This window comes from Rhineura floridana, chromosome 8 (genome assembly GCF_030035675.1).
Source record: "Rhineura floridana isolate rRhiFlo1 chromosome 8, rRhiFlo1.hap2, whole genome shotgun sequence".
NCBI classification, from domain to species: Eukaryota; Metazoa; Chordata; class Lepidosauria; order Squamata; family Rhineuridae; genus Rhineura; species Rhineura floridana.
The window spans coordinates 100613806-100640429 of NC_084487.1; positions in this window are offsets into that span (position 1 = coordinate 100613806).

A 26624-nucleotide genomic window follows, 5' to 3' on the forward strand; every position below is an offset into this window, starting at 1 on the left:
GGTTTACATTTACATAGAACATGCCTTCCTTACAATATCCTTTTAGGCACACCTTTCCCCTTTTCATTATTTCACATTTCTTGTTACTAAATAACACACTATAATTCATTTGCAATAGTTTTGAAACTGACAGAATGTTGTTAGTTAAATTAGGCACAAATAAAACATTTGTCATTATTGTTTGTAAAGCACATAACTGTACAGTACCCTTACCCATCACCTGTTGTTTAGTGCCATCAGCTAAACTCACGTCTTCATTAGCCGGCACCATTGTTTTAAATAGACTTTTATCTTTTATTAGTGAATGGGTGGAACCTGAGTCCAGGACCCACAAACTATTGTCTCTGTTAACAAAGTCTTTTTCATTCTTTGTCTTTGCACTCACCAACTGCACGTGTGAGGGTTTTCTTCCGTCCCTCCTCCTTCTCAGTAAGTCACAGTCCCGCCTTAAATGATGCAAGGAGCCGCAGTTGTAACAAGCTTTAGTCCCAAAAGCCTTTGCTCTGCTCTTTTTATGGATTTCAGTGGCATTGCAATTATTTGCCAGATTAGTATTCTTCCATGAACCTATGCAGGACCATCATGTTAGATTATTCATGACAGAACAAAGCAATAATCATTCTCTTGCTCCTTTATTCTTTTTAGTTTAACTAAGTGGCACTTTTTCATTACCTGTAATAGAGTAATTTTGAAATTGTGCACATTTGGTACAATCGTGTTAAGACTTATTCCAGCTTACTTGATTGTAGCTCCTGCAGTAAGTACCAACTATTAAGACTGCATCTATTGCTAAGGACCAGCATATCAAGTCATGATGAGAAGTTGTATTGTAGATCAAGTTGCCCAGAGAGAGGTCATTCTGTTATTCATATATCCAGCATTTTTAAAGATAATAGAACAGTCCTTCTAGGGTATAATTTGGCTCTATGTGTGGCCTCTGTGCCATTTCAGCATGACATATACCTGGGAGAATCCTTGAGAATTACAGCTTTATTTTTTTCTTAAAAAAAGAGAAAAGCTTCTGGTCCTCAATATAATGGAGGCTGATATCCAATGTTAGTCATGTTCAGAACAGACTCACTGAAATCTATTGACTTAAGTATGACTAAGGCCCCATCTGCATTCTACATTTAAAGCATTTACTCTACATCTGCACTCTACATTTAAGCTTCATCCTGACACAGGAAAAAAATCACACGAATAGTTTTAGGGGTATGTTTTGACCCCAGTGAGATTTCCAATGGTAAAGTGGGGTTATTTTTTAACACCAGAAACCATTTTTTTTGTGTGTGGGGGGAAATGTCAGCACAAGTGTGTTTGACAATATCCAAACACCCAGAGCCAGAACACAACTTATTTAGAGGAGGTAGAATTTTTCTGAGCACTAAATGCTTGCCTCTTCTTAATACATATTGAGTAAACAACAAATTTTCTGGTCCTTTAAAAAGCCATGATTTCAATTACAAACAAGAAAACTGTTTAAAGTAAAAAAAAGTTAAAATGTCATGAAAACACTTAAACAGTTTAGAAGCAACTTTAATTTATTACAACAGAAAACTAACATTGATGGTTTGTGCGGTATTTTCTGACCCGATTAATAAACCTGCAAGAAAATTACATAGAGAAACACCCCCAAACAACACTATATAGTTTGTGCCAACCCATTGACACCCCTCCTCCACAATACATTTCCATCATGCTGTGGTCCTTGCAACAGAACTTCCCACACCAGTTGAATTGTATTCTGTTTTTTTATCCTGTTCCCTAGGGCAATGGTGGCAGTGTGCATGTTGTCTGAAAGCTGCAGGTGGAGGTGGGACTGCATGGATGGTTGGATTTGGAGGAGGCAGAAATTGTATCCTTCCATCTCTCTCTGGGCCAATTAGTTCTTTCCCTAGAGCTGCCAGCACTGGAGCCTTCTAAGCTGTTTAGATGTAAGCTTCCAGTCCAGAAAATTCTGCCCCATAGCACAAAGGTACCAATGGCAGCAACATCAAGCTTGTTGAAGAAAAGTACCATTGGCAATCTGTTAACTGTACACTTGCATGTATAGTATCTGCACAGCTGGTGCAGAGTATCCACCCCACCTTTATTTGCATGATGATGGCTGGTTTCCACTCTTCACTAGACAGCTTGCCTCCAATCTGCGTTGTTTAGCCAGCTAGTTTGGCATAAAAATGTGAAATATGGGGGGGGGGCTTGGGCAAAAAAAGAGTTTTACAATTCCCACCAATTTTAACTTTCTTTGCTTGTAGAAGCCACACTTTCTTTTTCCAAGGGCCAAAGGTATGTCCTTCTGCAACAATGGGACCTTGGAAATCTGATTGCAAGTTTGTTTACTGCTTTGTCCTGTGACTTTGTCATGTGACTTGTTTGCCCCTGCAAAGGTGGAAGGGGTAATTTGATTCCAGTGCTCTTTGGCTACCTGTCCCTGACCTTTTTTTCTAAGAAAAAATGATGGGGTCTTTTTTGACCCCAATCCGCTAACATTGGTTGAGGTCAAAACAGACCCCAGTGGCAAAATCTAGTGCATTTCTGGGGTATATTTTGACCCCAGTTTTTTTGTTCCAGAAGGAATAAGGTAAGTGGTAACTGGTTGAAATTTGGAGATGTCGTAAGGCTGACAGTTTGTGACAATGTCTTAGAAGGACTACCCTGTAGATCTACTTATGCATAAATTGCAGAATGAAAAGTGTGCCTGGGGGAGGTATAGGCCCCAAGAGTCAGGATGAGAGTTTTTAAAGCTGTATTATGGCACTTTAAACTAGGTCAAAAGCATACCAAACCCTGAGATTTCAGGGGCGGGCCCTAGTGATGTCATGGGGTGGGATTTAGTGATGTCACAGGGGTGGGCCCTAGTGATGTCATTAAGCATGATACATTAAGCACCACAGTTTCTTGGAGCATACAATTCAAACAAAAACATTTCTCCGATTAGAGATTAAGAGAGAAATCTTAGCTAAAAGATGGTGTTCCCAGGTCCACCTGAAGTGACGGAATCATTCTTTCTCACCTGCTTAGGAAGCCTGGGTAGGGAACATTTAATCTAGCCTACTTGATTCTGGCTTAAGGGCCCTTAGGCCAGGGTTTAAGGCAGAGCTTGGAAAAGTTACTTTTTTGAACTACAACTCCCATCAGCCCAGCCAGCATGGCCACTGGATTGGGCTTATGGGAGTTGTAGTTCAAAAAAGTAACTTTTCCAAGCTCTGGTTTAAGGGTCCTCAGGTCAGTCCAGACACCAGAAGGCCATTGTAGGAAGAATCCTTTCTAGTGTTTCCTTTCTCAGCCTAGTGTTGCTGAGATGTTAGATGGGAGCATTCAGGAGTAATGATGGATGCCCCTGAAGGTTGCAATTCTAAACACATTTATTAAGGGACTAAGCTCCATAGAACTCAACAGGACTTACGTTTGAGTAGATATGGTTAGGATTGTGCTGTTGGAAAGGCTTGACTAGGGATCCTCTGTAAAGACATCCATATCCAAGCAGGGTTAGCAACCCCCTGCCTGGAATACCCTGCCCCTGCCTTTTAATGTGGCTATTCCAAACTTCTTTACAGACTTGAACCTTCACAGGAAGGAGGTTTGAGAAATAAGTAAGAATTAAGAAGATTCTCTACCCTTTCCTGCCTACCATGTGGACTGCTATAAACTCACTGTGACAGCCAAAACAATTCCAGTGAGTAATAACTGACAGAGAGAAAACAAACATGGTTTGGTCTACCTTCACAGGCCGTAGCTTGGGAACAACATCAATTGAAGCCACACTTCCCTGTATGTGAAATCTTTTTTTTTTACCACTATTGAGGAAGAAAACCCCCCGTCATGCAACCGACACAGTGCATCACCAGTGGTTTAAGGGAATTAAGCTGAGTGGATGTAAGGGAGTGAGGTCAGAGGTATATGAAATGCAAATAGAAAAAGAAAAAACAGTAATGACTTCCTGAATTCAGTACCATACCAACCACAACAATATTCCTATGAGTAAGGCAGAAAACTCAGCATCCTACAAGTAAGGGTTCCTAACCAAAACCCAAAACTAAAAAAAAGATCCTGGCAGCCAGTCAGCCAAGGTTGCAGAAATCCCCATCTATCACAAGCTGACCCAGGGGCTGCAGTTAGTGCAGAATGCTGTGGCACGATTGCTGACATGGGTGAGACCCTATCAGCACATAATACCTCTGCTCTGAAATCTGCACTGGTTGTCAATTTGCTACCAGGTCAAGTTCAGCAGTGCTTTTCATGTTACACGTGCCACATAGTACTTGTTCGGTTCTTGTAAAACATTGATCCTTTAGTGTGGAAACACTACACCTATTGACATTAGGCAGTGCCTTCACTGTACTCTTTTTGGAATCTGGTGAAAATATGTTTTGTTTAGGTGAGCCTACCCAGGAATGTAGAAGCTATTATACTTTTCATCTGTTTTTAACTAATTGTTGGCTTCATTATTTTGGATATTTTTAAATACCTGTTTTTAACACTTTTTGCCAATAATTCTATTGCTTTAATTAGTTCTGTAAACCGCTGTTAGGGTGTTTTTTTTTTTTTTTTTACAATAAAGTGGTATATAAATGTTGTAAATAAAATACATAAATAAATTTCAGAGTCACTGTGGCCCTTGGGTCTCTTTCCTCTTTTAGGAACAAAGGAATATGTCTTATGCTGACACAGGCCGTTTGGTACTATATAGTTCAATCCTGATCACATGGACTAGCATTGGCTCTCTAGGATTCCAGGCAATAGTCTTTTCCAGATATTGGGTTTTGGATCTTTCCATGCAAAGCATATGCTCTCCCACTGAGTTACAGCCCTTCCTGTTTTAAAAAAGTATCCTTTAAAATTGTTCTTTTTAATTCACTAATGAAAGCACAGCATACCTAGGGCAGATTCACACATTCATTTAAAGCATATTCAACATACATTTGAAGCACATGAATCCCACCACAGAATCATGGGAACTGTAGTTTGTTAAAAGTGATGGTAACTATAATTGTGAGGGGGAAACTATATATCTCAGGATTCTTTAGGGGAAGTCATGTGTTTTAAATGCGAGTTGGATGTGCTTTAAATGTATTGTGTGGATCTACTTAATAAACTTTGCCTGCATGTAAATAGTTTTAATTAATTTTTTAAAAAATTAAATGAGCTATAGAGTTTACTAGGTGACCATGGGCTGCTCACCATCTCTCAGCCTAATCTGTCCCTCAGGATGAAAACAACAGAGGATAATCATGACCACCCCAAGGAAGAAGACACTTAAAATGTAAAGGAAATAAAAATGTACAACAATAGTGTGAAATCAGATACTGATCAGTATATAGCATGAAGAAATAATTATATAAGCATGACTGTCAATGATGTTTATTATTTACACAACCTGTAAAGATATTTATAGTGCAATCCTATACATGTTTATTCAGAAGGAAGTCCAATGTATACAATGGGGCTTACTTTAACAGGGAAGTGTGCAAATGACTGCAACCTCAAGTGATAAGGAACTTCACTCACCCAACCCAAAATTCAGAATCATGCTACTTTAAGCTGTTTTGCAACTGTTTTATCCTTTTTTTTATGGTTAATGGATTTTAAATGGATTTATTTCTTATTGTGAGCTGCCTTGGTTTCCAATCGGCATCCCTACCTCACAGGGTTGTTGGAAAGACTCCAAATACACACACAAACTGGAGATGTAAAAATACATAAACCCCTTTTAATAGTTTATTGTCAAAACCAGTTGGTCATTCCAGAACATTTTTTTAAAAATAAAATCAGCATTGATTTCCTACAAAATAAAAGCAGTGACACCAAGGTAAGCTCTGCCTACTTGCTTTCAAACTAGGGTCGGAGGGTCAGAGAAATATTTAGAAGACAAACAATCCATTGCTATGTTCACTCAAAAGTTCCACTGATTTAGAGCACAATCCTAACCATGTCTACTCAAAAGTAAATCTTATTGAATTCAATGGGGTTTGCTTCCAGTGTATGGGATTAGCACTGCAGCTGTACTCCCAGAAAAGTGAGTAAGGATTAAAGCTTCATATTGGGATGGTTTTCAAAACAGGCTATGAATAGGGTTTTCATAGTAAGCAGTTATCAGAGGGGGTTTACCATTCCATCCCTCTGAGGCCAGTCCTCCCCAGCTGGCTAGGGCCTAGTCAGCTTGCCACAGCTGTACAAGCCAGCCCCTTGTCCGCAACTGCCAGCTGGGGGGCAACTGGGCTCCTTGGGATTATGCAGCTTGCTCATGGCTGCACAGGTGGCAGGGCACGTAACCCCTGAGCCACTCACTGTGGGGGTGATCTTTAGCTGGCCCTTGACACCCAGGAGACACGAGCAGGGATTTGAACTCACAGACTCTGGACTCCCAGCCAGGGTCTCCTCTCCACTGTGTTATACCAGCTTCTAACTTCAATTGTTTACAGTAAACAATTGCCTACCAAGATCCTGCTGCAATTTTTTGTTCTACATCTCCTGCACACACAGAGAAAGGGTCTTGCTACTGCTGAAAGCTATGAACTTGCTCAGTTCATGAGATTTTCACACCAGCAGGAAAAGGCAACAATTTTCTGGACTTGCAATGGGTTCTAGCTACTGCCTGGAGGTCAACAGATCCCCTGTCAATCACAGCCCTGACTTCATTTATTGGCTACAAACCAGTCAGCTATGAGCTCATTTAATAGAAGTTGCCAGGGGATGGGTGGCTGACGTTTTGGTGCATATTTCTTGAAGCAGACCACCTAGAAACTTATGTTTTTTTAAAAATGGAAGCTGAGAGTCTGGAGACTGAGGTGACTAACCCGGAGACCCAGAGAGGACCCCAAAAATCTGGCATATCTGGGCAAAAAATTGAGACCTGGTAACCCTACTTTAAACAGATATTGCTTTCCCCAAAGAATCCGGGAAACTGTAGTTTGTTAAGTATGCTGAGAATTTTAGAAGACCTCTATTCCCCCCAAAGAGCTACAATTTTTAGAGATCCCAGGGAAGAGGGACTGATTAAACCACTCTGAAAATTGTAGCTCAGGGCCATTATTGATCGTTTCATTGAAGAACCACAGATAAGCTTCTCAGAAACCCTACATTATCCACAATGCAGTTGAGAATTCATCAAAATATACATAGATTAGCTGATCCTTATCTCACGGTATATTTCTGATGTGCACCTCATTGATGGGCAAGAGGTCCATGATTTAAGGCCAAAATTAAATTCCTCAGGGGCAGAGAAACTTTTTCATCATGTGGATGATTCTAAAAGGGAGATTTCCCCACTCTGTTCACCACCAGTCCCCCTGTCTCAAACTGTCTTTGTGATTATCCACATTTGACTTTTCATCACCTTTCTGCATTTGTAGTTGATCACAAATATTCTACTGAGACAAATAATTCCTGATTATGGTGATGCTGCTATGAATCTGAGATCAGCATGTATTATTTCATCTGGAAAAGTGGACCTCTGCCTTTTGGTATTTGGTGGAGAAAAATATACTCTGAAATGATAGGAGACATTTTCAGTTGGAAAAATAGCAAGTGGGTATAAACTGTTCCACTTTTCATTACCTATAATCATGCAAATCCATCCTAGCTCTATTGAAGCTAGGATTTTAGGGCTCAGTATCTCAGATATATCACAAGCTTTGGTAGGCTGAAAAATATATATGTGCTCTATCGAGCCAGGGATATTTTTTTTTCATCAACATAGTTTTATCTGCATCATAAATGTATATGGGCTTATTTCCACTTTCCTTCTAAGTAGTATTTGCCTGGAAATGCTGGAAAAAATACTTCAAAACTCCATTAAAAAAAGGAAAAGCTTTATTTTTAAAGACATATTCCTTCATTTCATATGGGTTTATTTGTGCTCGATAGTCACATTTTACAAACTGCCTATTCTTTTCTTTGAAAACAACCAAGATTCCTTAATGACTGAGGCTGCATTCCTTTGCACACCTACTGGGGAGTAAGTCTCATTCAGCTCAATGAGGCTTACTTCTGAGTAGACATATTTAGGGTTATGAAGTAATGTGTAATCCTATACCCATTTAGCTGAAAGTAAGCTCCACTGAACCCAATACTTCTGAGTAGACATTTATAGGATTCTGCTGTAACCCTTCTATTGTAACAAAGACTCCCATGGGTGTAACAGCAGAAGTGGGGAACCTGTGTCTCCCCCTCCCCCCACCCATGATGCTAGACTACAGCTCTCATCACCCCTAAGCATTGGTTCTTGGGGTTGATAGAAGTTGAAGTCTAACAAAATCTAGAGGGCCATACATTTCCCACCCCTGGATTGGAGCCTGTTTTTACTTTCTTACTTATGTAAGTATTTACAGTATTTGTATACCTCCTAATAACGGTGTTCCATGGGCAGCTTAAAACAACAAAACTTAATTTTAGGAAAAACAATGCTATCAACAATCAATAAAACAATAAAAAGCAACATAAAAAAATCAGTGACAGCAGGTAAAAACTAAAGGTATACAGCAGATCTAAAAGCCAGTGGATTAAACATTAAGAGATGCTTAAAGTACTATAATTAGTTGGCAGATATATCTGTCTCATCATCCAATCTGTCCAACTACATACACAAGGGTAATGAAAAAACATTGAACTGGGGCCCAAAGGCCATGAAATGCAAAGCCACATTTCTATAAAGAGCCCAACAAGGAGATGCTTTTCAGCAGCTTTCACTGGTGATAATACTTTTTTTTGTTTGGCTATACTAATTTAATACCAAAAGAGAGGCATTTTCTTTTTTACTGGGAAAGATACTCCCAGTTCTGATTAAGGCCAATTGAGCATAAACAAATTTACTGTTAAATTCCAGTTTGGCAATTTCATGTGGTAGTCTCCCTTTTTAAATTCCTTGTTTGGATTTTGAGATCAGCTGTGGTGTATCTCAGGAGACTGAAATGTTCTCTCACTGATGTCTGAATTCTGACTTCTTTAAAATGTCACATTGGTGTTATTATTCTTCTGCCTACAGACTGACATGTTTATCCTCTATAAACAACAGAAGGGCAACGATGGAAGATGATGGTATGTCTAGTATCACACTGAAAGATGTGCAGGTTAATTACTTCCAGATGCTATGGATGATGTTTTTAGAGGTCGTGTATAATAGTGTGTCCTGAGTAGACAAGAGAGAAAGATCTGGAACTGAGGTTGTTGTAGGGGCTGGTCCCTAGATTTGGGCTTCTGTTATGGTGGTAGTTGCTTCTGAGCAATCATTTTTATTTATTTATTTATTTACTTTATTTTTTGCACTTGTATACCGCCCCATAGCCAAAGCTCTCTGGGCGGTTTACAGCAATCAAAAACATTAAAACAAATATACAATTTAAAACACATATTTTAAAAACAATTTAAAACACAATTTTAAAATTTAAAACAATATAAAAACAATTTAAAACACATGCTAAAATGCCTGGGAGAAGAGGAAAGTCTTGACCTGGCGCCAAAAAGATAACAGTGTTGGCACCAGGCACACCTTGTCAGGAACATCATTCCATAATTTGGGGGCCACCACTGAAAATTCCCTCTCCCTTGTTGCCATTTTGGTTTAGAAGGATACAGTATTTGTAAGCAAGGAAACCTTAACCACAAAAGATCTGTGATATAAAGGTATCATGGTCCATGGTTGCCTATAGACCCCTGGTGATACATTGGGACAGTTTTAACTGGGAGCTGTAGGTTGTGGACAACTCCTGGGTACCAACTCTGACCTTTATCTTCACTTCACTGGAAGGATAATTGTAGTTTTAAAAAATGGCTGGTGTAAGCCCTTCAGGTGTGAGGGCCAAGCTACATGATATGTTAATTGCATGGCTTGCCCCTAAGCACAGTATTTTTTCCCTACAAATAGGCAGTGCAGGGGGCCTGATCTGACTGGCATGCAGGGTGGCCCTGATCTAGATCCTCACCCCTGGATGCATGAAATGTGCATGGGTGTGTGTATATATTTTTGCACTCAAAGTATGTGACACCTTTGCTGGCGGACGACTTGTATGGCATATCTCTCATGACAAAGATGTTTCTTCAGTTGAAAAGATTTCATTTTAACTATTTTCATATCCAGAGAAAGCTGGTATTCAGACTGTGAAACACAATTTTAAATTGTAGTGTGGCAGAGATCTTTAAAAGGAAGTTTGGGTCTTCTCTGGAGAGTGCATTAAGATACTGCTTGTGTTGCTTGAAAATGAGACCGAATGGAGAATTTGCAATTAAAGCAAGATAAATGTTTTCACAGACACTGAAAGGAAAAAAGCACTCCTGCTTTAGAGGAATGATGAAGGAGGATGAGGCGAGTGTTGTTAATGACTAATCTCACTTATTTTAATTAAGTATGTATGCAAAGGAAACAAGTGTCCACAAAGTCTGTTAGAGAAAAATGGCCTCTATTTATCCACTAAAGCAATACAGGAAAGAAGTACTTGCACTGCAAGAGAAAGTAAAATGGACATGGTGTTTTTTTAAAAAATATTATGTTAAAATGGTCATAAAACCAAGATGCAAGGCACATAATAGACACTGGTGAATGAGTTTTCACTTCCCTAGTTTTCTTTCCATTTTGGTTATGGGTTTGGAGAAGGGAAATGGAAGATTGGTGTATTAGTAACCGTATACCTTGCCTAAAATACCTGGTGATGCCTAGTTATAATGTTCATACAACTGAATTTTAATTATGCACAGATAAAGGGATTTTTTTAAAAATAAAAATAATAATTGGGACTGGGCTGGACAGCACAGTCACAGTTCTCAAATGCAACTCCACATTCATTATTGAATATTTGTCTGGATAGTTAACACAAAAGAGAACAATGTGAGCAGTGACGGCTGGTGCCCATTGGGACTAGTAGCATGGGAAGGCAAGGAGATCAACAGGAGGTGGCACTAGAGCCAATGATAGGCAGAGCCAACTCATTCGTCCAGAGCTTGGTCAAGTTACTTTTTAAAACTACAACTCCCATCAGCCCCAGCCAGCATGGCCACTGGATTGGGCTGATGGGAGTTATAGTTCAAAAAAGTAACTTTTCCAAGCTCTGGTTTTGTCCAACACACTCCTGCCTGCAAAGTTCTACAAGGGAATCACTGAGGCTGAGATGGAGGAAGCTGACAGCCAGGGTCACCCCCCTGCAAATAAGTAGTGGGGACAGGCTTAGGGGAGACTGAGGTTGGTGGCAGTGTCCCATTTGCCCTCATGGGCCATCCTCCACTGAGCATGAGGCTTAACACTCTCTGGCATTTTGCCTCAGCACTTTACATATCAAGAAAATATTTGATTATTCATCTGATACTGGGTTGTATCCGGCTCAGTCAGAGTCAGAGTAGACCTGCTGAAAACAATGGACTAAAGGGAGTCATGACTCACTTGAGTTCATTGATTTTGATGAATCTGCTCTGAGTATGGATGCAAGCTAATGCATCTGTGCTTTGATGTCAGCAGGAGGCTACTTAATTGTATATCTGACAAATTATGACGAATTACCCTTCATTGTTCTTGTGCTCATTTTTCTGTACTGAATTTATAAAATGGCACAAAGACAAAATAAAGGAAGATGATACAAAATTATGTAAGGAAGAATGACACAGAAGTCAAACAAAAGAGAGCATTATGAATAATACAAAATCAAACATTGAAATAAAAAAAGTCATATGTGGGAGAATAATACAAATGTGTGTCTGCTATCTACAATATACTACAATTGTAGCAATGATGTTTCTGACTGATTAGCTGGGCTGTTGTGAAGGCACAAAATGTTTAGCTGCTGAGGGAACAAAACAGTCTGCAATCTAGGTTCAGTGAGGGAAGGTAACATTTATTTATTTATTTATTTATTTAATTTGTATTCCGCCCTTCCTCCCAGCAGGAGCCCAGGGCGGCAAACAAAGCACCAAAAAACTTTAAAACTTCATAAAAAACAGATCTTAAAATACATTAAAACAAAACAGCATTAAAAACAATTTAAAAAACAACCTTAAAAAGGGTTAAAAGCATTATTAAAAAACATATTAAACAATTCTGGCACAGATGCATACTGGGATAGGTCTCAACTTAAAAGGCCTGTTGAAAGAGGAAAGTCTTCAAAAGGCGCCGCAAAGATAGCAGAGATGGCGCCTGCCTAATATTCAAAGGGAGGGAATTCCACAGGGTAGGTGCCACCACACTAAATATTGTCAGTGTGACTGAGGTTAAAAATCCACATTGGGCAGGCTGAGGCTGGGGAAGGGGGTCTAGGTTATGGAGAAGTTAAGGAACAGGAAACCTAGAGACAAGAGAGGGCTGTTCACTCATTACTCCTTCTCACACACAACATTCCCATGGAAGGGGGAAGGGGGCTGTGCCCACCAGCTCATCCTGAACACCCACTCATCCAGCAGCCATGCTTTTTTTAAATTCTCCATGCAGTGTCTCTGGGAACAATGGCACATCATCACGTCCTTTCACTCCCAGGGTAATTTGAGGCTAAGAGTTGCACTTCTTAGCTGCTCATTCCAAGTAAGAAAGAAGAAGAAAAACCATGGAGCAAAGGTTACCTAGAAACGTGAAGGCAATGGTCAGCAGAGTATTAGTTTGGACCCAGATCTTCCTCTTGGTCCAGCACTCTGACTCAATTCAGACAACTGGGCTAAATCTGCAACTCTGGTTGATGAGGAGTATATCAACTCCCCACCATGTGGATAATATTCTGTATTATGGTGTGCCATGCAGATGCCCACAGGGTAGGTTCCAGTGGTTGTACATCAGGGTTCCGCATTGCTCCAGAAGTATAGGAAGCTCTCTGCTTCAAAACATTGCTCTCCAACTCAAGGATGGTGGCAGAAGGGGCTGGGGAAATCTTAGCATGCTCATTCCTGCTTTTCCCCCACGTGATGCAACTTATGTGGGGTATTATGATGCCTGAAGTGGGCTTGGGTGTCGGCCTGATATGCATGATTATTCCTCCTCAAAAGTGTGTGCACATGGGGGGGGACAAGAGAACATGAATTGGACTGTCACATGTCTGGGACTTCATCTGGAATGATAATGCCAGTTGCAGTGCATGAAGCAGGTGGGGTGGTAGACAAGCAGCAGAGTCCTCCTGATGGTAGTGGCTAGAGATATGAAGGCCTGGGGAAAAAAATCAGAAAAATTAGGGACCCCCCATTTTTCTGTTTCCCCTCCCAATTTTTCCAGAAAAAATGTGGGAAAAAACCCTGGGAAACTCCTCCCCCTCATTTTCCACCCCCCTGGGTCTTCGCATCTCTCGAGGGGTTGCTGCTCTTTGCCAGGATGTGGCAGGGCGAGGAATCAGTGCTCCAGGTTCCTAATGGCCACAGCCTACAGTGCACGCATGCCTGCATGTGGTTGCCACCACCAACTCAGTGCTTCCCCAATCTGGACACTACCTTGCCCTGCCCTGTTGCAGTAAGTGCAGTGCCCCAGCTGCTGGGGAGATGCCACTGCTGCTCTGTTCCCCTCCCAGCCACCTATCTGTTGCTGCTTCTAATGCATATCCCCTGCCCAGGTAAGAGACGGAGTACACCCACTCTTCCACCATGCAAGATGTAACACTGGCCCACAGAGCTTGGAAAAGTTACTTTTTTGAACTACAACTCCCATCAGCCCCAGCCAGCATGGTGCTGGCTGGGGCTGATGGGAGATGTAGTTCAAAAAAGTAACTTTTCCAAGCTCAGCCCAATAAGCATATGACCTGGGCCACTTTCTTGTTATACAACTTTACAGAAGTAATAATGAATTGGGAGAGTGAATTCCCCCAGAGACAGCCTGCTGTATCAAATAAAACATCTCTTCCTTTGCCATGTGTCTTGAGACAACGATATATGAGAAGCTATAAAGGCCTAATTACTGGTAGGTAGTCATTCTTGTTAATGTCTATACCTTCAGAAAACGAAGGAGGAAAAATGCAATTTAACTCCACTGTAAAATGTAAAGATGATTTTGCTTTTTAAAAATTCATTTTTGGTTCTTTTTGTTAAGGGGCATGGCATCTGAATAAAAGGAAGCATTGCTCTAGCTGTTTACTTCTGTATATTTTATTCCCTATTAGTTGTGTATGAATTATGCACAGATAAATAAGTACGGAGCATGCATGGGGATTTTGAACATTTCAAAAAGCTTTCCTCATCATTATGGGAGGCAAGTGCCGTATATCTGCGCTTCCAAATGCTTGAGAAAGAAGCTCTGTAGTTCAGAATTCATCTGGAAGCTTTTTGCTCTTTTTTTGTTTTGTTTTCTTTTGATGCAAGCTACCCTTATGGTGTGCCATGGAAGTAGGTTAAATGTTTCTAATGGATCCCTCTGAGAAATAATATAATTGGTGTGGCACAGTTGTGCTCTTCTTCTACATCCCATAAGGTGGCTTTTCAGTGTTTTCTTTCCTCTGCAAATGAGGGACTTGGGCTGATAACTTTCCTGTGTGTGGAAAGCACTGCTGTGAGGTGGAGCAGCTCCAGCAATGAGGGATATTCATTTCCAGTGTTGTGTACCATGCATAGGCCCAGAGAGCCTGGCAAACGTCCTAACTGTGGTCATTGCTTCCTCTGAGCCGCATCAGAGAAGTGTTGTCTGTGTGGGATATTTTCAGAGATGATGGTACACATGTACAGTCGCTGGTTTTCTGTTTGGTGAGTGCTCATATTACAGAGGGGCCCCATCCTCCTGACTTTGTCAGGTACCCCCTTAGGTATTGTTTTTGGAAGGCTGCTGGTGACATCGTGTCCCAGGTGTCCGAATTACCACTCCCAGTGGCTTCATATAAATATTGGGGACAGAATAGTGTCCCATAGCACTCCACAACACAGTTGCCATGGCACCGACACATAGTCACTCAACACTACTGTTTGTAACTGTCCCCAGAAGTTAGAACGGGACCACTTTAAAACAGTGCCTTCAACTCCCAACTCATGGAGACGGCCCAGGAAGATGCCATGGTAAGTGATATCAAAAGTTGCTGAGAGGTTGAATAAAAGCAACAGGAACACTCTCCCTCTGGTCTCTGGCCTGAAGAAGGTCATCCATAAGGCAAATTAAGGCTGATTCTGTCCTAAAGCTGGGTCAGAACCCAGACTGAAATGGGTCAAAATAATCAGTTTCCTTCAAGGGTGTCTGCAGATGAACCACCACCAGATACAAAAATAATGACTCAGGATCACAGGAAGCTTCCTGTCACTGACTGTTTGGGATGCAACAGAGAAATTCTGCAAAAAAGCAGAGTTACTATGCTGCACACTGTTCTGTCTCAACCCCTCTTACTGGGAGCTTATGACAATTCACTAATAGGCAAAAAACCTTGCGGTTTAAGAATGTAACTATAGCCCACAGCTATTTCTATCAAACTTTAAAAAGCAGGGAAATTGGGCAGCTATAGTGAATGCACCAGGGGAGCAGGAGTCCTGACCTCCTCTTTGAGATATTGGACTGCCCTACAACTTGGTAAAAATGCAAAGACAATTTGGGTTGGTCCTTCACAGTCCAATCCATTTCCTGTGTAGCTTGGGAGAATTGGGTAACATGTGCCTCTGACCATATGGTGAGTGGTGGCAATACCTGCAATCAGCCCAAATAATAGAAACAAGACATGTGTTGTGCTAATCTTGTTTTAGTAGGGAGGAAGCAACATTATTAAGACAGTTGACAAAGTTCAGATAGTCACTTTAGATATGTCTGATTTCTTTTGCAAATTTAGTGACTTTTCCTATAGGAAATCATATATTTTTTTACTTCTATTTCAGTGAATATGTGAAGTACAGCAACACTGCAAAATTTACATTAAAAAGCTCCAAAAATAATTGTGGAATAATGGCACTGACTATTCTGCAGAATAGCCTCCAGTGGACCTCAGGAGTGTCTCAGTTTGCACAAGATAATGATGTAGACAAGGTGCTTGCAATGATGCGACCAGCAGCGTGTCCTCTCGACCCTTGCCCTTCTTGGCTTATTAAAGCTTGCCGAGGGGGTTTGACCAAGTGGATCCATGGTGTGGTCAACACATCATTGCGGAAGAGAGTGGTTCCAGCTGCCTTGAAACAGGCGGTGATCCGACTACTCCTGAAAAAGCCTACTCTGGATCCATTGGTTTGTGACAACTACTGACTGGTTGCAAATACCCCCTTTTTAGGGAAGGTTATTGAGAGGGTTGTGGTGCAGAGATTGCAAGTAATCTTGGATGAAACAGATTATCTTGACCCATCCCACTCTGGGTTCAGGTCTGGTTATGGGACTGAATCGGCCTTGGTTGCCCTGATGGATGACCTTTATCTGGAGGACAGGGGGAATGAGACCCTGATATTCTTACCTGATCACTCAGCGGCTTTTGATTCCATTGACCATGGTATCCTTTTGGGCCGACTTGGTGAGATGGGTATTGGAGGCACTGTTTTACAGTGGTTCTAATCCTACCTCCAGGGTCACTCTCAGAGAATAGCATTGGGTGACTGTCTTTCAGCCCCCTGGCAGGTGTGCTGTGGGGTGCCGCAGGGTACCATCTTGTCACCAATGCTGTTTAACATCTATATGAAGCCCTTGGGAGCGGTGATGAGGAGATTTGGGACGAGGTGTCAGCAGTATGCTGACAATACCCAGCTCTATTTCTTCGTAACATCTGAATCGGGAGAGGCCGTGCAAGCCCTGCACTGCTGCCTGGACTCGGTGGTGGGCTGGATAAGGGCCAGTAAACTGAGTCTGAATCCTAGCAAGACAGAGGCACTGTGGGTTGGTGGTTCCCGAGTTCAGATAATTGGTCAGTTGCCTGCTTTGAACGGGGTCATACTCCCTCTGCAAGAGTAGGTCCATAGCTCCTGGATGTAGGGGGTGCTCCTGGATCCTTGTCGCTAGAGGCCCAGGTGACCTCTGTGGCTAGGAGTGCCTTGTACCAGCTTCGGCAAGTAAGACAGCTGCGGCAGTTTCTGGACCAGGATAACTCTATGTGGAGCTGCCCTTGAGGTTGGTCTGGAAGCTGCAGCTGGTGCAAAATGCGGCAGCAAGACTGCTTACTGGGGCAGGGTATTGCCAACCTGTCACCCCGCTGCTGAAAGAATTACACTGGCTGCCCATTTGCTACCGGGCCAAGTTCAAGGTTCTAGTTTTGGTGTACAAAGCCCTATACAGCTCAGGACCAGGATACCTGAAAGACCATCTTACCCCTTATATACCCAGTCGATCACTGCGCTCTACAGGTGAGGGCCTCCTGCAGATACCATCTTATCAGGAGGTTCGTTCTGCACAATATAGGAAATGGACCTTTAGTGTGGCAACACCTACCCTGTGGAACTCCCTACCCTTAAATATTAGGCAGGCACCATCTCTGTTATCTTTTTGGTGCCTTTTGAAGTCTTTCCTCTTTCAACAAGCCTTTAAGTTGAAACCTATCCCAGTCTGCGATTGTGTTGGAATTGCTTTTTAATATGGTTTTTTTTAACAATATGTTTTTAACCCTTTTTAAAATTTGTTTTTAACGTTTTTTTAAATGTTTTTAACGTTGTTTTGTTTTAATGTATTTTAAGGTCTGTTTTTATGATGTTTTAAAGTGTTTTAGCACTTTGTTTGCTGCCCTGGGCTCCTGCTGGGAGGAAGGATGGGATATAAATCAAATAATAAATAAATAAATAATATAATAAATAATAAATAAATAAAGATAAAACAGTTGGTGGTGAAATATATTCTAGCAAAAATTGACCATGCCCACCTTGCCTTAAATGAATAGGAGGCTGAAAACATGCATCTTGGGCAGGCTAAATTTGTTTTTTCCAACAGCCTTAAACAAAGTGGTTTAAACATAGCAGGCTGAAAACATGCATCCTCTTTTTTCCAACAGCTAAGAGTCATTGCTGAAGTAGCAACATATTGTAATCAGTCTGATTTTACATCAAACTGCAGTTTCAGATTCAACTGTCAATGCACCCAAAATAGAAACAGAACATAACCTCCAGTTTGAAACACAAAAGGTTGTCTTCACCATCATATGACACCGACCAATAAAAAGGCTTTGAAATTAATAAAAATAAACCTGCACTATGCTCGATGCTTCACCCAACATGCATCTGGATTGCAAACCTAGTTTTGGTTAAGCTTCACCACAGATTAGGCATGAAGAAACTCCTAGGGAGTAAAATTTTTAGCATTTCAGATTTTTTTCTTACGCCACTCACTTCCTTTTGGACAGCTGAATTTTTCCCTGCTGCTAACCATGGAATGATCTGTCAGTTTTGGTTCTCTCATTTTTCCAATCTTAAATTCAGTTCTCCACACTTCTGCAGCAATTTACCATTTCTTTAAAAAACATCATGAAAAATCTTCAGCATTTTAGTGTGAATTTCACTTAAGAAACACATCTTGTATGCACTTTTGACATGTATACATTTTTGCAAGCAATTTCTCCTAATGCATTTGTGTATGCTAGTTTCATGAATATATTCATTTTATGCACACATTTTCCTAATATGATACATTCTTGTAAATTCTAGAGAACTGCATTGCAAAATTCAGAGACGTGTAAATATTGAAGGATGACTTTCAGTTCTCAAATCATTTTAGAAAGTGTGGATCTGATAGATTTTGTTCTAAATGTGAACAGAATCGAATTCGCCCCCCATCCCTACACATAGACCATGACACAACCATACCTCAAGATTCCTTCCAGATTTGTTCCACACTTCACATGCTCAGCTTGCCTCCAGCATCAGTGGTATAATGGTCTGTCCCTGTAGAAATGAAGGTAGGGGTGGGTGTCAGCCTTGCTAGAGGGAAACTGCAATATTTTATCATTATTATTAAATATTTATGCCACTCATCTTCCGAGGAGCAGAGGATGCTATACCTTTCTCTGCTAATTTTATTCTTGCAACTACTTGTAAAAGTGATGCACCCAAAGCCACTCAGAGAGCTTCAGAGCTGAGTATGAGTTTGAAGCTGTATCTCATGAGTCCTAGTCTGACACCTAGAGTCTAACCACTACACCACATTGGCTGCTGTTCCTTCGATGAAGAAGAGGAGGATGAGATCTGTGTTGAAATACTGGTGAAGGAGAGCAATAAGCTTTTAAAAAAGACATACATTAGGAAAAGGAAAAGGTTCATTAAATTCTGGATGTGACAAATCAAAGTCCATCAATGACTTAATTTATTCAATACATCAAATGATGTAAAATTTGCTGCCCTTTTATGACACCCAAAATCAGCTGCCTGAGGCAGTCATCTGAGTCTAGTAGGGCCGCTCTTGTTTCTGATATCTTTTACCTCCTTTAATATGATCCTGCTAATAAATGTATCTCAAACTGGAAACATGAGGTTAAGAACAGAGGAAGCTGCCTTCTACCGAGTCCGGCCATTGATCCATCTAGCTCAATATTGCCTACACTGACTGGGAGTGGCTCTCCAGGGTTCTCCCTGCCCTACCTGGAGATGTTGGGGATTGATCCTGGGGCCTTCTGCATGCAAAGCAGATGCTCTACCACTGAGCAACAGCCCTTCTCCATTGATTAAAGAGACATATTTGAACCTGGATCTCATTCATGTCTGACTGCTCTGGCTAAGTGTTATTTGTTTATGAGTCAAGAGCTGACTCAGGGTCTCCTTTAACATAAATCTGAATTTACACAGGTTCAAGTTCAAGGTAAAAACCATTGCGGTGGGAGCTCAGGTCATGCATAAATAACCAGAAAAGCATCAACTAGAATCTAGCCTGTCCTACCTCCAGAGCTTGGAAAAGTTACTTTTTTGAACTACAACTCTCATCAGCCCCAGCCAGCATGGTGCTGGCTGGGGCTGATGGGAGTTGTAGTTCAAAAAAGTAACTTTTCCAAGCTCTGCCTACCTCACAATAGAGGGCAGAATGAGGGGCCTTTGGATACATTGCAGGAAAAGGGAGTAATTCATTTATTGGAGTTATGAATCGGTTCCCATAAAATATCTCGAAGTGATTTCACATTACAAACATCAAGAATAAAATCTCCTTATGTAAAAAGCAATTCCAAATAATTCCATATATAAAACCAATTAAAAACAGGTTTATATGTAAAAACAATTTCAAGTCTAATAGAGTTCACCATTTTGGTTAAGGGGCCTGCCTGCCTTCTTACTTACAAGTCCAGTGGGTGGCATTGCCTGTCAGATTCCTCCTCCTTAGTCTCAGTATTGCCCCCTATAGGGCTACTTCTGGGAGGACGGGTGGGATAGACATTTAATAAATAAATAAATAAACTCAGCAGAGAGGAGACTAGGGGCAAAGCTAGAATGAATTGATTCTGCCTGTCCTTGGCTCTGGCTCCACCTACTGTTGGTCTCCCTTGCCTTCTGCCCTAACAGTCCCAGTGGGCACCAGCCACCACTGCAGACCTGTCTTATAAGGTTGCTGAATGAATGCTGGATCATTCCCATAATTCTTTCCTGATTAAACCAGTTTAAATCTCATACTAGTCAATATGTATGAGCTGCGGCTGCTTTCAGACGTGGGGCTTATTGCATTAGTTTAACGGATTAAAATGATAGCACCCTGTCATGATTTCTAACATTCCTGTCACACTCCAGTACCTGTTGCGTTAAGAAACAGTAGCTTTTTCAGCCAATATACCGGCATTTTGCACAACTGTCTTTCACATGGCTACAATGGATGTCTCGTTTCCTTCCCTCACTCATTATACACATGTGCAATGTAGTTCCCCACCGTGTAGGAGGTCTGAGATCTTGTTCTGTCACCATGCAACCCTCTCTCTTTTGCATCTGACTTTTGTTTGTTTGTTTGTATTAACAGAGGGGTGTGTGTGGGAAATGCTGCTGCTATGCTAGAATACCAGTACAATTTTTGTTAGGAAAAACAAAGAAACACAATAAAAAAAAACTGCGGCTAAGGGGTGGGAATGCACAGCATGCTGGGATGCCTGTCACATGAGTGGCTGCAGCTAGCGAAAAACTCCCATGATTTTCCTGGTTCCTAAGCAGTCAAATGGATTATTTCTGATATTATTTATCACAAAAATTATCACTAAACTTGCACTATATTCCACTAGAATTCCAGAACTAGCTTGTGCATCATGTGAAAGATCAAATATAGTGTGCAAAGGTAAGAAATCGACAGAATAACAGAATAAAGTGCAGTGTGAAAGCCACTTCTTATGTGCATTGTGATGTGGATGGCAATGCTATTTCAAGCCTCTTCCCTACAGTTATTGTATGCAACTGGATCTAACCTCATTGTGTGGTGCAACGCAAGCTGCAGCACAATTTTGCAGTAGAGAATGCATATTTTTATCTGACAATTTTAGCTTGGAATGGGAGAACAGGTAATCCTTCACTACAATTGCAAGCCATGTTGCCAGGCTCCTTAAGCTTATATTAACTTGCTCTGCAAGAACTAATCCTAAAATAAATAGTTAATATGTGAGATATTCAAGACTGATGGGAGACTGGTATTTAACACATCTGATAAGTCTGTGCATAATCTAGTCACAACCTTAATTAACATATGTTGACAAAGGGATTCACTTAGCTGAACAGTTACCATAGTTAACAATCGTACTATTAAAAATAAACCCTAATATGTTGGTTTAGTGGTGAACTGTAGGCAATGTAATTAAAACATTTGTGTTCCCTGTCAATATAACTCTCTTCTGATCTGAAACAAGTGTTCCTTAGAAAATTTGAATGAGTTAATGCTGGCTACTGTTAATCTTTGAGCTTTGCTTCAGTTGGATCAGATTCATATGTCAGATATATATTTAGCTATAATTTCCAACTTTCTGGGAAAAAAATACTTTAAAGCCACAAAGCACAAGGAGTGACTTTCTTTATGTGTAGGAGCATTGCCATTGTGAACAATCTTCAAAAGAGCAAGTGAGTTATTTTTATGTTGTGAGTTTGGGGGTTGAAATGGATAATTTCTATGAGTCCCTTTCCAGCCTCTGATTTGGAATCCTGTGCCTTGGGGTGAGAAACTTACTCTGCTGGTCAGATGAGTTTCTTTTGTTAAGCTAAAAGAGTGGCCAGGTTTGTTAATGGGTCTATCAGGTGCCCAGCATCTGGTGAATGGGCCAGAAAGTTCCTTTTGTCATTGAAACTGTTCAGGAGAGCCTCCCTCCCCTCCTGGGGCCTAGGAGAGGCTTGTGTTTTGAGTTGTGTCTGGGAATGGCTGGGGACTGGAGGCAGGCAGGGAGACTGGCTCTCTGCACCATGGCTTTAGGATGCCTCCTGTAACACTGATGGAAAAGCTGGATATTGGACGGCTGATGCCTTGAACCCCTCCATCCTAAGCTCAGGTTGGAATGTGTGTAAATAAATAAACCATATTTCATAAAGACACTGCAGTCTCTCCCAAGGAAACCAAACTCTGGGCGAGTGCAGGGACCCCTAGCAATCTCACTGTTTGGAGATTGGGGTGGTACGCAACATTTACTTAGGGAGACTAAGGCCACATTCACACCATAAATTTATTCCGTTATTATTCCACTTTAAACAGTTATGGCTTCCTCCAAAGAATCCTAGGAACTGTTGTTTGTTAACAGTGCTGAGAACTGTTAGCACATCCCTATTCCCCTCACAAAGCTACAATTCCCAGAGTTCCCTGGGAAGTGTTGGAATAGGCAAATATTGCATGTTCACCTTGGGGGATATTTGGGGAAATATCCCATGTACCTGTTCACCATGATGTAACTTCCTTATGGGTGGGTTTAGTTACCTGGTTTCCTCCTTCTTTTGTCCTGGGGATTCTTTGAATATTCTCCATTGCTGATCTATCTACCACTGGGAGAGGCCACATGGCGCATGGCTCTCTGCTGAGAGCATCAATACTAAAGACTAAGATGGACTGAGACTATTTTTCTTTCATCTAAGCTAGAGCCTATGTTTCTGAACATATGAAGAGGTCGTGAGTAAATGTTCTTTATCTTTTACCTAAGAAGATTGGGTCTATTGTTATTTGTATAGAGAAAGGTGTGGACTGGTTTATCTCACTCTGCTGCTTGTTTTTATCTCTGCTAAGAAATAGGACCACCAAACTTAGTTCCTATTTCATCTTGGTATATTTTAAAATACCAAACAGGAAGAGGGGCTGTCTGTTAAGCTACTCTGGCAACTGTAGCTCTGTGAGGGAAATAGGGGTCTCTCAACAACTCAGCACCCTTTACAAAGTACACTTCCCAGGATTCTTTTCAGAAAGCTATGACTGTTTAACAGAGCTTGGAAAAGTTACTTTTTTGAACTACAACTCCCATCAGCTCCAGCCAGCATGGCCACTGGATTGGGCTGATGGGAGTTGTAGTTCAAAAAAGTAACTTTTCCAAGCTCTGCTGTTTAAAATGAAATAATACTGGAATAAATTTATGGTGTGAATGTGGCCTATGTCAGAAATGTAAGTTTCAAATGAGATATAGGGAGGGTGCATAGCTTGGTGGCAATACATTTGCTTTGCTTGAAGAAGGTCTCAGGTTGAACTCTTGCAATTTCTAGTTAAATGGGTGTCAGGAACAGTGTTGGAAAATGATTCTGTTGAAAGCCCACCAAGAACTGTTGCTGGAATAGACAATACTAGACTAGATAGTCCAATAGTCTGACTCTGTATTAGAGGGATGGGGAACCTTGCGGCCCATCAATCCCATCTCACATGGCCAATTGTCAGGAATAATGGGAATTGTAGTCTAGCAACTTCTGGAGAGTCACAGATTACTCACCCCTGCTGTCTAAGGTCATTTCCTATGTTCCATTGTCCTCAGTAGCAACATGGTGGGGTGGAGATGCTTACTTGATCTCTGAGCGGGTGAGTCGGTGCTGCTTACTGGGAGGGAGAGGAATGGAGCAGTGGTGAGGTCGGTGTAGAAACGCACTGATCAAGCCAATCTGGCACTTCTGACCGTGTGTTTGCCCTGTGCTTCCCTCCCTCCCAGTAAGCAGCAGTGACTCACACACCCCACCATGCTTTCCATTACTGATTGTCCTGCCAGATTTTTTTAATAAAAAATATCAACATATTAACTACTTTGTACTTGTACAAGCTCCATAGGTTTCTGTCTGAGAGCTTTTCTGCACATTATAAAGCATGCAGTAGAAGAATTCTGGACTGTACTACATGTAACATGGCAGCCTACTGCAGCCCACTCTTAGACTCCAGACACTGGACTAGGAAATTGAGGAGATCAAGCAGGCATGCTGGGAATCCTCTCCCCCCCCCAAGTTCCAGGGCAAGGCAGCCTGGCTCTCTACTTTGGTATGTTGCCACAGTACAAGAATTGCCAAAATTGGCTAAACAAAAGGTTGACTCAGAAGGTATATCTAATCAACCTTGGCAAGTAGCATTTCTTCTTGCCAAAGGCAGGATGCACCTATCATGTAATCAAGATGGACACCAGCTCATCTTGTGTTATGACATACCTGGGCAAATAAGATGATAGCTTTTTTAGAAAACCCCACTTGTTGGGAAACCAGGAACCAAAGCCTCTGCCCAAGGCATGAGGGTAATCTCAAGCCTGGAGCATCAAAGGAATTTGAACTGACGGAGGGGGGAGAGGGAAGCCCTTCCTCTCCCTTTCTGGTATGCATTTCTAGGACGGAAAATTCCTAGAGACAGACTACGACAGGGTTGGTGTCTTCCCACCTGAGGCTCTTTCCCTAAACACATGGGATTTTTCTCCCCCTCCCTAGCCCCATGACACACCATCTTCTCTGTAAGAAGAACTGCAGTGCAGGACACTGGATCAGAAAACTCAGAGGGATTCTATTGCCTGCCTCTGCCTCTCATTGAGATTCTAGTCAGGGCGACAGAAATGTCATGGAGCTGAAATTACACTGGAACCTGAGGCATAGAATCCCTGGCCTGGTCCCCTGGTGCTTGCAGCAGTACTTCCCTACACCCCCCCATTGCTACTCATTTCCAGCTGCAAGAGCTCCTCAGTGCACTGCATAGGCAAACCATGAGTCCTTTTCTGCCTTTTGGAGTCCCATGCCAAATTTGCATGCTCCCACCTCTTTTTCTCTATTATTTTTAGCTTCTCTCTCTCTCCCCCCCCCATAAGTTATTCTCCAGTTTAGAATCGTGAACATGGTAGAGCAGTAGTTCTCCAACCCACAGACCACTTGAACATTTCTGTGTCTCTTGGCGAACCACTTAATGATTTTTCTGCCTGTTGTAGCAATTGTAATGCACTGTGCCGGATGCTGTATGATTTTTAATTATATTTTTACAGACATCCCATGGACCACCTGAGTGAAGCTTGCAGACCAACAGTGATCTGCAGTTTGGGAACCCCTGTAGCAGGGTATTAGGTAAGAGGCTGTATTGGAAGACATGTGCAAGACTGTTGTACAGACGAAGAGTTGTAGGTGACATTCACAAATTACCTCTCAAATGCCATATTTAGGGTCTGTGAGGGATATTGTATAGAGATAATATTGAAGTTCATCCAAGCTGAGTAGAGGATGGAGTTAATCTGTTAAAGAGGATGGAATTAAATCAATCTGATAATGAGGCAAGAAAAAGCCAGCAAGTCAGCATAGCATCCCAATTAGACCATGGGCTAAGCCTGGACTCATGATCCATATATCAGGCCACTCTCTCAGACAGGGAGGGAGCAGAAATAAACAGGAGAGGAGAACGAGAGAGACACGAACATACAGAGAAGTCAGTGACGGAGGCCAGAGAAAGAAGGGGATCAACATCAGCACAGCTAAAGATCTATTCAGGCTGTGGATAATAGAGGGGCAAGTGGTTGCCACTCATGGGATCTACCAAATACTGCTGACAAGGAATGTGAGAATATTAATGCTTTGCTTATATGTGTATACTCAAAATAAGTGCTATTAGATGCTTATATTTGGTGCTCTTAATTGCCTAACCAGAGTTCACAAACTAACTGCCTCTAACCAGTGAATTGGCAGTCCACCTGGAACAGGAGTAGCACCTTGTGACAGAACAGAAGCACAAGAAGATTCCATAAAGGAAGCCACAGATCTGAACTTACAAGGTCTGAACAGGGTGGTTCATGACAGATGCTCTTGGAGGTCGCTGATTCATAGGGTCGCCATAAATCATAATCAACTTGAAGGCACATAACAACAATACTGTTCTGCATTGTTTAGTGTGTAATTGGATTTTCTTTCCCCACCCTACTTTAATAAGTCTGCTGCTTCAGCATTCAACTTGAGGTCTTGGTGTAGATGTATAATTTTGGATCCTGAACTCCCTTAGACACATGCCCAGGGTGGCACCCAGTCAACTCATAAAAAGATTCTCCCCTCTCGCAAGCCTGTTTAAGGGCCACATGTGAAGTACACATATAAGGAATTGCATTTCTGGAATCATAGAATCATAGAATAGTAGAGTTGAAAAGGGCCTATAAGGCCATCGAGTCCAACCCCCTGCTCAATGCGGGAATCCAAATTAAAGCATACCCGACAGGTGGCTGTCCAGCTGCCTCTTGATTGCATCCAGTGTTGGAGAGCCCACCACCTCCCTAGGGAATTGCTTCCATTGTCATACTGCTCTAACAATTAAGAAGTTTTTTCTGATGTTCAGTTAAAATCTGGCTTCCTGTAACTTGAGCCTATTATTCTGTGTCCTGCACTCTGGGATGATAGAGAAGAGATCCTAGCCCTCCTCTGTCTGGCAACCTTTTAAGTACAGCTACTCAATGAGGATGGCAAAA